This window comes from Rhinolophus sinicus, linkage group LG03 (genome assembly GCF_036562045.2).
Source record: "Rhinolophus sinicus isolate RSC01 linkage group LG03, ASM3656204v1, whole genome shotgun sequence".
Lineage (NCBI taxonomy): Eukaryota > Metazoa > Chordata > Mammalia > Chiroptera > Rhinolophidae > Rhinolophus > Rhinolophus sinicus.
This window is the reverse complement of record NC_133753.1, coordinates 43800595-43816144: the sequence shown is the minus strand read 5'-3', so window position 1 is coordinate 43816144 and position 15550 is coordinate 43800595.

The window sequence follows — 15550 nt, the reverse complement described above, 5'->3', positions numbered from 1 at the left end:
TTTAAGATACAGTGTAACTCGAGCCCTCTAGTTTGAACAAACATTTGTATCCTCTAGTTCTCCATTGAATACAAAGGTCGGATTTTTACAAGCTTAATTCAACCTCACTTTTTAAAGGGCAAATTGTTAAAATTATGCAGTGCTGACACTAGCTCTCAGCATTTGCTTCGTAATTGTTCAAAATATTTATACAGCATCCAGCTTTAACAAGGGCTGAAAGAGCAAGTCACAACAGCAAAATCACATACTTATTTTTAAAGAATGATATCTTCAAAAAATTTTGAGTTGGGGAAAGGAGGGGTATTTTTTCCCCATGGGATTTCAATCATTTTTTTAACTATGCTTCAGCCACAGGCTGAGTTTCTGCAATAAAATTAACATTTGTGTGTGTGTCCGCTTTTGTCTTGCTATAGTTGGAAATACATTAATTAGCCAGGTTTCCTGCCTGTGCTAGGTACAGCGATGACCTCTTTTTCTTGCCAGATTGCTCTAATCCATACGAGGGGCCCATTGTCCAGACACTTGACGAATAGGAAGTACTACATGCCCATTAGAGTCTCGCCTCGAATGAAGCCAGAGCAACATAAGGTCCAAGAGACTCATTAGTTCACTGGCACAATCATGTCCTGAGAGTAAATGAAACCCTCTGTCTCCTTATGGCTCTCATCTGCTCTGGACTTTAAAAGAAAACTGTCTCTGTTTTGTTCAGCACAGCAGTGGATCTTTCACACAGCGAGATCCCCTCTTAACAGTACAAAACTGTGAAATCTATCGGGGAAGTTTTGTGTGTGAATTGTGATTAGCACTCTTCGGCCTCAAGCTGCTGGCAATAGTCAATTGAGTTCACTCCCTGGTACCTTTTTTTTTTTAACCCACATGATTGGTTTCTCAAACAATGCATTTTCCTTCTTTGCATCTATCATTAGCATACAGCACAGAATCAACGCCTGTTTCCAAAGTCAGGCCTTACGGTATGTTCAGAATCAGGTCTCACTAGAAAGTGATGGGGAGTAAGGTTCTCTACCTACAAACCCACAGCTTCAAAATGAAAGGAGAAAAATTGGTGTAATAAAACAATCACTTCAAGTAATTAAGTGGAAGAAGCCAGAGGACCAGATTAAATTAGTGAACTGTTTTAATTACAGAACATTTGAAAGGAAGCATAGTCCATGATCCTTTAACACATAGATGCAGCAAAGATACTGTGCTATTGGCAAACTAAGGCAAGTGTGGGGAAAAAATCATACGCATGTGTATAATGCATCCTAAACACAAATGAATCAAGATGAATTACTTAGCTTTTACTACTCTAAGCAGGACACTGAAATCTTTGCCAACAAGAGGTCTTTTGGAAAACAATGTGCCATTTTTCAGGAAGTTTTGAAGAGAAGCATACATTTAACAGCAGAACTATCTTTGTATGAGAAATGACCTGTTGTTTAATATTGAATGTTCGCAATGGTTTGAGAAGCAAATTGTACTGACCATTTAGGAGTGCGGTATTGGATGATGATCTCCCTATTGGAAATATTTCCCTTTTCATATCAGCCATTTTATATTGCTTTTAAAGAAACCAAGTAGATGATATTTAATGATAAAGAAACCGAGTAGATGATATTTAATGATAAACTGTGCTATCTACTTACCTACCTTCCACTACCTACTCACACTTACTTTTTACTGAACACTTATTGTGGGCGAGGTGTGTACTGTCCTAGAAGCTTCATATACATTATTTTATTGCATCTTTCCAACAACGCCTGTGGGTGGCTACTCCTACTGTCTTCATTTTACATATGAGGAAGAGGAGATTTAGTGAGGGTCTCTCACCCCGTGTTTCAGGCTAACTGAAAAGAAATTTGGGATTTGCACTCTTTTACCACAAATGCTAGCATGCTGTACAAAGTAGCAAGTTCAGCATCACTTGTCCCAGATCATGCAAGGGACTTGCTCTCTTTCGTAACAAATGCTTGTGTTGTTGGAAGGGTGGCAGGACAGCTTAACTTATACACACTGACTGCTAATGAAATAAACTTGCACAATTGGCACCATTGTGAGGCATCACAATTATGCAATCACAGAAATCAGGAGAAGAGAAAGTGTGGTCAGTGCAATTCTCCTGTGGTGATGGATCTGTAAGACTTTGGTAGAGGACTGACGATTGGGAGTTGCAGGAAAGTTTGGAAGCTGGGAAATCATGCCCCATAGTTTTGTATAAAAAAATGGGTATGAGGTCCTGAAACTGGGGAAGGGTTAAGAAAGACTTCCAACAAGGTGTAGCGTGACCTGGGAGAAGCATGGGGAGCTTTATTTCAACTGTATCATCCTAAGAATTGCAAGCATCCTTATTTTCAAGTATAAAACGATGAGTTTTATCATAAGTAATATATTAGTAACCATCTGAAAGCTTTAACAATTAATAATCATTTGTATTCATCTGGCACCTTTCTTCTAAAGAGCTCAAAGCACTTTACATCTGTTGTCTCATTAATTCCCAACACTGTCCCTATGGGGAAGGTAATAAGTATTTTAACATTTAAATGTTTATCTTTCAGACTTTCTCAAGCATACATTAATTCTATTTCCAAAATTGTAAATGTTCATTAGTTTTATTTTACTGTTCCTCTGGCTTTAAGGTGCATAACACATTTGTTTAACTCTTTAAATGTTCTAATCATAGTAAATCTGATTTGGAAAACTATAAATTAAGTTGCCAAGATAATGTGAGGATGGTGGCTGGGGGTGGGAGGAAGCATTTGACATTGCTTTTCTCACTGGAAGAAGTTTGGTCCAATCCGTTGCAAGTGCAGATGAAATATGCTGTGGCTCTTCTGTGTCTTTTCTGTATTCCATTCTCTCCAAAAGGTGACCTCAGGAGGGTAAAACTGTATGTGAAAGCCTGAGGCAGATTGACCTATTATTTCTATCTTTGTTTTGTTAATGATTTCATCAATGTGGAACAGAAATCTGATGCATTCTATTAGGAGTTATATCCCAAGGAGTCACTGAATAATAAGGGCCAGAAACTTGTCTCCTAGGCCTCCCTCTCTCTGGCCATACCTTCCTCGATTTTCTAACTAGAAAAATGGCAGATAGTAATACCTGCTCCTTAGGGAAGCAGTAGAGATTAATTGGCCAATGTTGAGAGACTGTTTCAAAGATGAAGGGTTCTACATAAATGTTTAAGTATTATTATTACATTGCTTCTTCAAATGGAAGTTCTCACTTTGAAATGTGATTATACCCTTTCCCTCAAAACCCCTTGATAACCACATGTATAGGTTTATTTTTCACTCTAACAATCTAACTCATGGTTGTGAAACTTTATTGCACTTGATGGAGGGCCCTGGCTTTTATTAGCTTTAAACTGCTGGTTTCTGGGGTATTTATGTAAATGAGGGAAAGATACCAAAACAGTAAATAATAAGAATGTCCCTGCTGTTTAAAAATCTGTTGTTAAAAAAAAAAAATTGTCTTTTGTTGTAAGAAGACCCTAAACATAGCACAGAAAAATACAGCTTTGGCATCTATGCATTAAACAGTGTTTTCGATTTGGGGGGTCTTTTGATGGTAGTTTCCCCCAAGCATTTCTTTACTATTCTGTAAACATTTTACTTCACTTCCACAATTGTCACCATATATATCATATAGATGTGTGTATGTATACATGAAGAGAGAAAGTGCGTAAAATGCTACATTTTAAGATTTTTTTTTTTTAATTAACAACATGTTATAAAGTATACCAGATGGCAAATTATAGCTCCTGGAAACAAAAGGCCACACCCAAGTTTATTGTAGTTGCCTCATAAGGAATGTTATGATGAAATCATCGTCCCATAAACATGACAACAAAATAGCAGACCTTCCATTGGTTGCAAAATTAACTTCGAATTCAAATTTTGGTTCATTTAAAGATTCATGCCACTTCCCAGCAGAGAACGCAAAATACTTACTTTACAATCATTGAAAAAACTCAAAATTATATAACAACACACTCTTTATTTTCAGGTTTACAATAACTTTCTACTCATTTCCTGTGTTTTTTTTTCAAGCTGAATATTTATGGCCACATTCCTAAGCCAAAAAAGACCACTTACAACAATAGTGAAAAACCAGAAAGGTCTAAATGTTCAACAATAGATTATTGCTTAAAAACTATAGAATAGGGCAGAGATCCAAGATGGCGGAGTAGATAAACACTGTGCCTGTTTCCTTCTGTGAACACATTAAAATTACAACTAAATTATAAAACAATCAACCTGGAGAACCACCTGAAGTCTAGCCAAACAGAAGTCCTATATGTAAAAATATAAAGAAGAAGCCACACTGAGACTGGTAGGAGGGGCAGAGACGCAGAACAGGCCCCAAACCTCTGTGTGGCATCTGAGAATAAGGAGGGATATCTCAGCCACAGAGTTTTCCCCCGAGGAGCGAGAGACCCCAGCCCCACACCAGCCTACCCAGTCCGGAGTTCTGGTGCCCTGAGGAGCCCCCACAACATCTGGCTGTGAAAAACAGTGGGGATTCCAACCATCCAGGTGGGACGGAAGGCTGCAGGAAACACAGAGATCCTCTTAAACAACCTGTGCACAGACTCACTCGCTTGCAGGCACTCACCTTGGGTTCCAGCGGAGGGATGGTGACTCAGTGTGATGGTGTGGGTGTTGGAGACATATGGGAGGCAGACTGAGGTGTGTGGCTTCAGGCGAGGGAGGGAGAACAGTTGCCATTTTCCCTGTATGAGTTCCTCTTCCCATGGAGCAGGCAGGTGTACTCCATTTTTCCTGTGTTGAACCCACCCCCATAGGCCAAAGCTGAATCTGATTGGTCTGGTGAGCTCCGCTGGGATCCCGCCCCACCCAACTCCCCCAATGCTGGAGGCACTTTTTCTTCCAGCAGCCAGCCCCATCCACATTGCTCTTGGAAAACTATTGAAGTCTGGCAGGCCCCAGGCAGGCAGTGGTGATTGACCTCAGTGTGCTCTGAGATTCCTCCTGAGCCACTCCAGGCTCAGAACTGGCACCAAACTAGAATTTACATTAACCTGGTGACCACAACTTTTCCCACTTTAGTGACTCCCTGAGACCCTGCCTCACCCAACTTGCAAACTACACAAGACTCTATCAGCGACTGAACCTTAAGAGAGCCAGCAGGTGGCAGCAGGTTTTGGGGTGTCCTGGCTTTTTGCGGAGTTACCCCAGGCCTGGTACTGGTGGCAGACATCCTCAGTTTGCAGCGTGGCCTCTCCCATGCACCTCCAGGGTTAGCATATGCAGCAAACAACTGTGGATCTCTTTGTAGCTTCTACCAGGCCGGTCACAGTCAGTGGGTGACCCAGGCCTGCACTGGAGCCCCTCCCAAGAGGCCCCAGAACCAACATACTTGGACGTTGGCTTCAGATCACAGCAGACCACCACCCAATTAGCCCCACAAGCAGAACACACAACAGGCACCAGAGCCCACTGGGGTGTATCCCACTCAGTGGGGTAAGCCCCTTGCAAAGCAGCCCATAAGCTGTGGACATGGCCAACCCCCCAGCCCCAGCCAGTCAGCCTGATGGTCAGTCCTACTCACTGACATGCCAATAGCAATCAAGGCTCAAATATAACAGCAGAACACACATAACCCACACAACAAAATTTCTGGAGCACCCAGAGCAGGTGGAGATGTAAAGTAAAGCACAGGGAATATAGCCAATGATATGATAATAAATATGTATAGTACTAGGTGGGTACTAGTCTAGTCAGGGAGATCACTTCTTAAATTATATAAATGTCTAACCACTATGCTGTACACCTGAAATTAATGTAACATTGAATGTCAACTGTAGCTTAAAATTTAAAAAAAGGGGAGAAAAGGTGAAGAAGAATAAGAGGTCCAAATTTCCAAGTATAAAACAAGTAAGTCATGGGGATGTAATGTACAGCATAGGGAATATAGTCAATAATATTGTGATAGCATAGTACAGTGTCAGATGGTTGCTGGACTTATCAAGTACTTATAAAGAAGTGATTACTCTTTTTTTTAAAAGATTTTATTGGGGAAGGGGAACATGACTTTATTGGGGAACATTGTGTACTTCCAAGACTTTTTCCAAGTCAAATTGTCGTCCTTTCAATCTTAGTTGTGGAGGGCGTAGCTCAGCTCCAGGTCCAGTTGCCGTTGTTAGTTGCAGGGGGCGCAGCCCACCATCCCTTGAGGGAGTCAAACTGGCAACCTTGTGGTTGAGAGGATGCGCTCCAACCAACTGAGCCATCTGGGAGCTCAGCGGTAGCTCAGCTCAAGGTACCGTGTTCAATCTTAGTTGCAGGGGGCGCAGCCCACCATCCCTTGCGGGAGTTGAGGAATCGAACTGGCAACCTTGTGGATGAGAGCCCACTGGCCCATGTGGGAATCGAACCGGCAGCCTTCAGCATTAGGAACACGGAGCTCCAACCGCCTGAGCCATGGAGCCGGCTCCTGATTACTTCTTTAGGTATATAAATGTTGAATAACTATGGTGTACTCCTGAAACTAATATCATATTATATGAAGTCTGACAATTAAGTTCACCAACTCATCCCAGAAAAAGTGCTACATACCTCATTGCTGAATATCACTATGGTCACCTTTTTTGAAGTCCTCCCCTTGGGAAGCTGTGCACTGATGCCAGTGCCTAGTCCAGCCTTCAAAGCCATTTTGGAACTCTTTTTCTGGAATGACCATCAGAGCTGTCATCCTATTACCCTTGATGTCCTGAATGTCATGAAAATGTCTCCCTTTCAATATTTCCTTTATCTTTGGGTAAAGAAAGAAGTCATTGGGGGCCAGATCAGGTGAGGAGGGAGGGTGTTCCAAAACAGTTATTTGTTTACTGGCTAAAAACTCCCTCACAGACAGTGCCGTGTGAACTGGTGCATTGTCGTGATGCAAGAGCCATGAATTGTTGGTAAAAAGTTCAGGTCATTTTTGTCTAACTTTTTCACGCAACATTTTCAGCACTTTCAAATAGTAAACTTGGTTAACTGTTTGTCCAGTTGGTACAAATTTATAACGAATAATCCCTCTGATATCAAAAGAGGTTAGCAACATCGTGGCAACAAGTTCGCAAACTTAATTGTCAGACCTCATATGTTAGCTATATTTTTAATAAAAATCTTTTTAAAAAGTTATGAAATGGATCTATATAAGGGACTATATATAGCCATTTAAAAATCATGTTACTATATCTATTGTATGATCCAGACATTCCATTCCTAGTCTTTTACCCAAGAGAAAAGAAAGCATATACAAAAGACACGTACACGAATGTTCACAGCAGCTTTATTTGTAATAGCCCAAAACTGGAAACAACCCAAATATCTGTCAACAGGCAAGGGGATAAACAAATTCTGGGATATCCTTGCAATGGAATACTACTCAGCAATGAAAACGAAAGAACTGTTGATAAACTCAAAGATGTGAATCTCAATGAAACACGCTGAATGAAAAATTCCAGACAAAAAAGAGCACATGTCTATTTACACGAGGTTCTAGAAAACATAAACTACAGTGACAAAAAGCAGATAAATGGCTGCCTGGGGGTGGGATGTGGGGTGGGGCAGTGAGGAGGACAGAAGGATTACAAAGGAGCAGAAGAAAAATATCCATAGTGATGGATAGTTTCACTATGTTGATTGTGAAAATGGCCTCATGGATGTATACAAAACTCATCAAACTGTACATCTTCAATATATGCAGTGTGTGAATATCTATTATACCTCAAAAAAAGCTGTTTTTTTAAAAAAAATCCTGTTACAGTAGAAGAAAATGAAATTATATTTAATTATTATAAAGTGAAGAAGCATAGTTTAAAACAGCACAACCTTTAAAGAATGTGGGCATATATGTGAGCACACACACACACATATATACACACAAGACTGTAAAGATGAACCCACAAAATGTTAACAGTGCTTACTTCTTAATGATAGATTTTTTTCCTTTCTGTAGTTTCTATTTTATAATGAACTTGTTTTTAATTAACGGAGCAAGTGAAACAAAACTCTAATTTGGGGTAGGTTGGGAAAGAAATACATGAATGTCTTCATTATAAGTTCTGTTATCCACAGTGATAATGAACTTAGGGACGTGGACTGGGAATATCATAATCACCTCCCTGCTCCAAGTTCCCAAAGTTGCACCAGAGAGTAATGGTGCTTTCCCTAGCACCATGGATTGACTGTTTTATTTTGAGCTTAATTCCCTGGTCTGAATATTGTAGAATCCACACCAGACAGTGACTTAAGTGCCATATCTCCTCATGCAGAGATTCATAAAAAGGTAAATGCTTCTGCAAATATTTGGAGGTACAGATAGTGATTAGGTGGCATTTGTAGTTATTCTAAATGTGTATGTAATTATGTATGTAAATGTAAATGTATGTGTATGTAATGTATATCACATCCGCTTTAGCTATAAATGTCTTAATGTGTTTTAGTTTTCGCTTTTTCCTTAATGGACAAGTAATTTATCCTGCCTAGCCCCCATTTTTCTGGTTTGTAAAATAAGAAAGTGGAACTGACAGTAAACTTCCTCCCAACTTTAATATTCTGTGATTCTATGCCACCATCATCAAAGTATCAAAAGGAAAACATTTTATATATCACACAAAGAGGTGATTTTTTTTTTTCCCCTAGCTTTCTCTTCCATTTACTGGAAATAATGGATGAAAATATTTTGCAGCTTTGTGGCAGCCTCTTAAGCTCTCCCATATACCATCCAAGAGGGCTATGATTTTAACTTGTTACAAAATATTTTATCATTTTAAGATAGTTCATTGCAATGCAAACAGTTTTCTCTTGGAAGGAATCATTTTGATTGCTGACAGTAGCAAGCCAAATATATACTTTAGACTAGGATCATGTCTTTCATTTTTAGGTTTTCACTTTCTCACACTGACTTCTTAGGTATTGCTAATCATCTAAAGTGGAAACGTTTTGTTTTGAAAGCATTTTTATTTAAACTGATGAAATGTGTACCTCTGTACTAGAAGATCTTGGTGCAAAAAGGTGGGATAGAAATGACCAAAAAAAAGCTTTCAATGTGCATTTTTGTCCCTGTCTAAGCCAGAGGATGCCTCCTTTTTATATCTGCTTCACAGTGACAGGATGGGTCGCTGGAGTGCTCTCTGAGCTTTTCTTTAATTTGTACCTGGGGTCAAAAAGAGATGGAAGATGTATTTTGTAACATTCTATTTTGCTATGTAGTAGATGTGGTAGATGTGTTCTTAGAGCTGCATAAATGAGAGATACGAGTAAGATGGTGAAACCAGTTTTACCTGGCACCTTTAATCCTGTATTTTGAAAGACCTCCTAAAATGCACTGTTTCCTGGGCCATATCTACACACTGGCAGGCATAGGCTTTTCTAGGAAATGTTCTGACATCCCTGTGGCAAGGCTTGAACAGGGAGGTGAAAGTAAGATGATTCTATATCCCTCTGTAAAGCCCACACTTACCGTTATGGCTAAAACACTTGACACTTCATTGCCAGGGCAGAAATCTCCCTGCTTCCTTCATTCTCACTGTCAACTCATAGATTCTTGGCACTAAAACTAAGAAAACAAAAACTCATAGCTGATGTAAGATTACTTTGTCTTTAGTATACCTGAAGGGCATTTTTATTTTTTCTAATTATAGAACATTAGCTCATGATAAAAAACAACAACAAAAACAAATAGGATCACATAGCTTCTTCAAAAAACAAATAAATAAATAAATAAAAAACTTTCAAAAACCAGGAAAGTAATGGGAAGAAATTTAAAAATCAGCAATTATTTCACTACCTGGGGATAACTACAAAAAAGATTTTGGGGTATATCTGCTATCATTCCTACCTAGGGCCTCTGCATTTCCCGTTCCTTCTGCCTGGCACAGTCTTCTCCCAGAAGTTTGCCTAGCGCACTCACTCGCTGCATTCAGGCTCTGCTCGACCATCACTAGATCAGGGGTCCCTCCCTGTGAAGGGGTCCCTCCTGTCTTCTTTAATGTATTACAGCATCACCCTTACTCTCTATCCCCTTACCCTGCTTTATTTTTCTTCAAAGCAATTAACAATATGTGGTATTACATAATAGATTTATTTTTTATTATCTGTCTCACCCAGTGGATTGTAAGTATAAAGATGTACCCAGCTCCTAGAACAGTACCTATCCATAGTAAAAACTACTCAATTAATATATGTTGCATTTATCTTTTATCATATATATATTTAGTCCCTATATATAGTCTTTTATCTTTGTGTATGTAACATTTAATAGAATCATATCAGACATACTGTTTTGCAGACTGTGTTTTTCACTTAGCAATAAAATCTGAAGACACATCGGAAATTCTTACCCAGTGTGATTTTAAAAACAGAATAAAGGATGTTAATGATCCCCTATTGTTTGACCAGTACATGTGCATTTTAATGTATCCTTCAAATACACACCATGTTAATGTCAACCAGTTAAGATAATAATATCAACAATGCCTTATATTCATATGATACTTTATGGTTGACAAACTATTTTCATATCTCATTTGATTCAGAGAGCTTAAATAATTTCCCTAAAATAATAAAACCAGTAATAGGGAGTCCAGACTCAAACCGAGGTCTATCTGTCTCTGCAGCCTGGGCTCCTCCCAGCACCTCATCGTCCCTGGCTGAAGCCTTTATTTTACGGATGAGTAATCCATGCTTAGAGAAGGGGGTTGTGATGTGCCCAGAGTCATACAGCTTCTTAACAAAGAATACAGAGAGAGTGGAACCCGGGACTCCTGACTCCCTATCCAAAGCTCTCTCAACTACACTGTCTTTCAACTACATGCTGGCTCAATAAATGAGAAAAAAAAAATCCTAAATTACTGTGTAGGTAAAATGACGACCAATACATGCTGTTATACTTCTCTGAAGATCACACAGTGTATTTACTTGGTGATGCGAAGTGCCAACCTGATGACACTTGCAATCCTGAGCTTATTTGATGTGGTTGGGAAGCAAATGAGACTCCAGTGCCCCTGTTGCGCAGAGGTGCTCAATGAGCATTTCCTGCGTGGTGGGGAAGTGCCCTATATTTACAGTATTTGATCCAGTTTAACAGCAAGATCTAATGTTAAAATTAGCCTGGTAAAAGTTTTCACCCTAGTTCACACAAAAACAAGATTCTGAGATTATGACTAGCAATTTTTCATGAGTTGATTTATCTGAATAAAACCTATAAGGTTTTGAACCATTAAACATTCGATTTAGGGAAAAAAAACTTAGCATACAGAAGAATAAACTGAGAAATGGAACAGATTTGTTTCTTGTAATAATTATGAGCAATATCTCAAACTCAGCATCCTTAGACCATTGGGCTGTGTAGGATGAATGTGCTAATTAATCAATTACTACCCAACAATGTACCCTGTTTATTTACTGAAATGCACCAGAAACGTGTGCAGAACTGGTAATTATTAATCATCTTCAGTAACAAATATGACTCAAGTTCACCTTCATATAATTAATAGAGCATGTAGTTAGCTTTAGCATCTTGCTTTATTAGAAACAGCAATAAGGAATAAAAAGAAAGAGCTGAACCACAAGTTGTGGTTCACTAAAATGCTGGCTTGGACTAAATGTGCCTATTAGCCATAGCAGCAGTATTACTCAAGCCATCCAAATTACGGCCAGATGCTCTCTCCATTAAAACCCAAGTTTTTAAAACTAAACTTTAAAACCTGAATAAAATTTTAGACGTACAGAAAAGAATTCCCATATACTCTTTATTCGGGTTCCCCAAATACAACCCAAGTTTTAGGGCTTGATAACTTGCCTAGATTTGGGATGTTTGTTGGTGGTGCCCAAACTCCTCAATGTGTGGCTCTCAATTTTAAACATATTTTAAAGGTACTTTCAATGTACATAGAAATAGTTGTTTTACAACAAATTTTGCAGCGAGCCAGTTATGAAAAAAATCATTCGTTGTTTTTTTTTTTGTTGAGTCATCATGTAGGACCCAAAATTTCCTTTCAGCCAGACAAAGTTTTGGACTAGATAGATGGCCCATATTTTGGATCTTAAATGCTATTTCTTGTGTCCTTACTGATTCTGCACCATCTCAGGGATAGTAAATTGTGCTAGCTACATTTATAGCTAAGTCTGGCATCATGTGACTCTTTTTAACTGTGGTCAAAGCATGAGGTTTTGAGTGCTGCCAAGGTAGGTTCGAATCTCAGCTCCACCACTGACCTGCTCTGTGACTGCAGGCGACTATTTTAACCTCTCTAATTTCTGACATTCAGTTTCCTCAGCTTGAAAATGAGGAAAATGAAACCCTGCTTTGGAGCATTGTTTAAATGAGACAATAGGTGTACACTATCCAGCACAAATAAATACTCAGGAACTAGTCAATATTACTATGCTGATGGTACGGTATTACCCTCTGTGGCCACTTGTAGCTTAAGAAACTGAAATGTATTAGTCCATTCACAAACAAATAGAAAGGTATTTCATATCATGGCAACTACAAATGTAGATGAATGTATTTGAAAGTTTTCTCCTGAAAGGGAAAATCTGATAAAATGTAATGTTATTGTACAGTAAATTAAGAACCTGTCCCACCTGAAAATACCAATGGAACATCACTTCAAAAATGTAAACTGGCCGGTTAGCTCAGTTGGTTTGAACTTGGTGCTAATAACACCAAGGTTGCCCGTTTGATCCCCACATGGGCCACTGTAAGCTGCGCCCTCCTTAAAAAAAAAAAAAGTAAATTGACAAATCATAAATCAGGGTACAATATTTCTATTATATAATGACTCAAGGACCCTTTAAATGGAAAGCCCCCTTAAGGCATCTCCGTATTTGTTTATAGATCATTAACTACTTGACAGTGAGACTGGGGATGGGGCATAAAAACTTACAGTTAACACGCTAAGAGCCACTGTTGGTTGAAGATCAGCAATAAAGCTAAAATATCTTAGGAATTTGATATGAAAATAAAATGTCATGCATTTCATGAATGTATCTGTTAGTAAAACAAGGCTCACTTTACAAAGCTGGAACCATAACTATTGCCAATGTGACAAGGTGATTTTACTTGGCCATGTTTTCAAATGCTTCCACAAACGATGACTACATATTATGAAGATTTGTAATGTTGGAAACATGATCATAAAATGGATTGTGTTATCTACCAGCATAAGTCGTTATCTGGTTTCAAAAATTCACAAAAATGTCTCCTTGCCACCAGATTCTAGCATCCACAGCAGAAGGGAACAGAAATGTTTCAAGCTAGGGAGCCAGAATTTTAATTCTTGATTCTGGTATATGATTTTGAGTAAGTTTGTTACCTCTTCTGTAGTTCAATTTCTCTAACTACCAAAATTAAAATTTTAATTAAATTAAAACCACTGACCCTACATACTGTAATTTCTTTTCTCCAACATCCCTCAAACACACGACTTGTATTCACTTTACCCACTCCCTCCACCCCCATTTATTCAAAAAGTAGAACACTTACCATATGCCAAATACTGTCCTAGGTACTCAATCACAAAGGTTAACACAACAGACATAAATTTCTGGCCTTACAATGTTTACATTCCAGGGGGGGAGAACTTAAGAGTAGTTTAGACACAAGATGCTTTTGGATGAGATTCTGCACCCGCTATGTTCAGGGTAAAATGTTTTACCAGAGTAATTCTTCTTGCCACTCTTTGTAACAGCAGCCCCAGCTGCCAGCCAACCTCTGGAGGGGCTGTCAGCGTATCAATCAGTTCCACAGGAGGACTCAAGAAGATCTAGATAAGAATACAGTAGCTCCTTCCTTTCCTAATGACTTCTGCTATAATTCAGAACTTCGAAGAGGATAACTTTGCGTAAAACCAATGTATATTGTCCTTGCCAGGGCAGACACAAGGATATAGGAATGGACCAACAAGCTGTGTGTGCTACAGATGACAGTGGGGAGAATCAATGAGCATTCATCCAGCTGAAGGGGTAACTCACCACCACCTCCGCTGGTGCTGAGCTTGGCTTAGAAGGCACTGAACTATTAAGTAGATTTGGGTTCCTAGCAGATTTGGGTGGCTCTTTTGGATATCTGTTTTAAATTTCCAGAGCATGCTGGAATATGAATCATCTCCATGGTCTTTCTTTCCTTTAACCCTTAAAGCTCAAAATGTAAAAAAAATCCTAAATGTAAACATTTCTATCCCTTTTTCATAAGTACTTTACCTTTTACCTACATGCTGACACATGTACCCAGTATCTTCCCTATAGTTCTTCTGAGAAGAGCAGTGAATTAAAATCTACATGCCAATGCTACTTTCTTTTAAATCACATTATTATAAATATGTGATTAAATCAGGGTCTCACAGTAAGGTTGTAAAAACAACACGAAAATATTCTTTGTATGTACAAGGTCACATTTGGGTCATGTCCACTATATATGTTCTCTGTACGTACTTCTTCATAAATGCTAATAATAGGATGTGTTAATATATAATACTACCAGTGGCGGCTGGTTGGCTCACTTGGTTAGAGCGCAGTGCTCATAACACCAAGGTCGCCAGTTTGTTTCCCACATGGGCCAGGGAGCTGCACCCTCCACTAGATTGAAAACAATGACTTGACTTGGAGCTGATGGGTCCTGGAAAAACACAGTTCCCCAATAAAAATTTTTTTAAAATATATAATACTACCTGTAGAACTCATTGTGTTTTTCAAGATATTTATTGAAGTATTTTACATACAGATACATGTATATATATATATACCGAATATATATATATATATATATATATATATACATATATATATACATATATACATATACATATATACATATACATATATATATATATGTATATATATATATATATTCGGTTAAAATAATTTTCACAAACTGAATACACCCATTTAACTAGACTCCAGATCAAGAAAGAATAATTTGTTGGTTCATCAATTATAACAAATGTACCCTCTGGTGGAGATGTTGACAATGGGAGAGGCTATGCCCATGTAGGGGCAAGGGGATGTATGAGAAATCTCTGTACCTTCCTCCTAATTTGCCCTGAGCCTAAAACTACTCTACAAAAATAAAATCTTGTTTTTTTAAGATATAGAAACAAAAGAATAAAGAGGGAGGCAGAGAGAGAATAATCCCAGTCCCCAGAAGTCTCCTCATACTCTTTCTAGTCACTGACGCCCCCCCCCCCGCCTTCCCCCTGCTAAGAATGACCACTGTCCTGCCTTCTAATAGCATAAATGAGTTGTGGACAGTTTTTATAGTTTATATAAATGAAATCATGTAGTAAGAACTTCAATGTCTAGTTTCTTTCAATTTTATGTTTGTGAGATTCATGTACGTTGTATGTGATTCTAGACCGTTCCTTCTCATTGCTGCATAGCATTCCATCATGCGAAAATGCCACAGTTTGTCCATCTGCTCTCCTACTTATAGAGCAGTAATTCGAGTAATTTCCAAGTTGAATATTACAAATATGAATAGTCCTGCTATAAATATTCTAGTACATGTCTTTTGGAAAACATGCACGCAATTT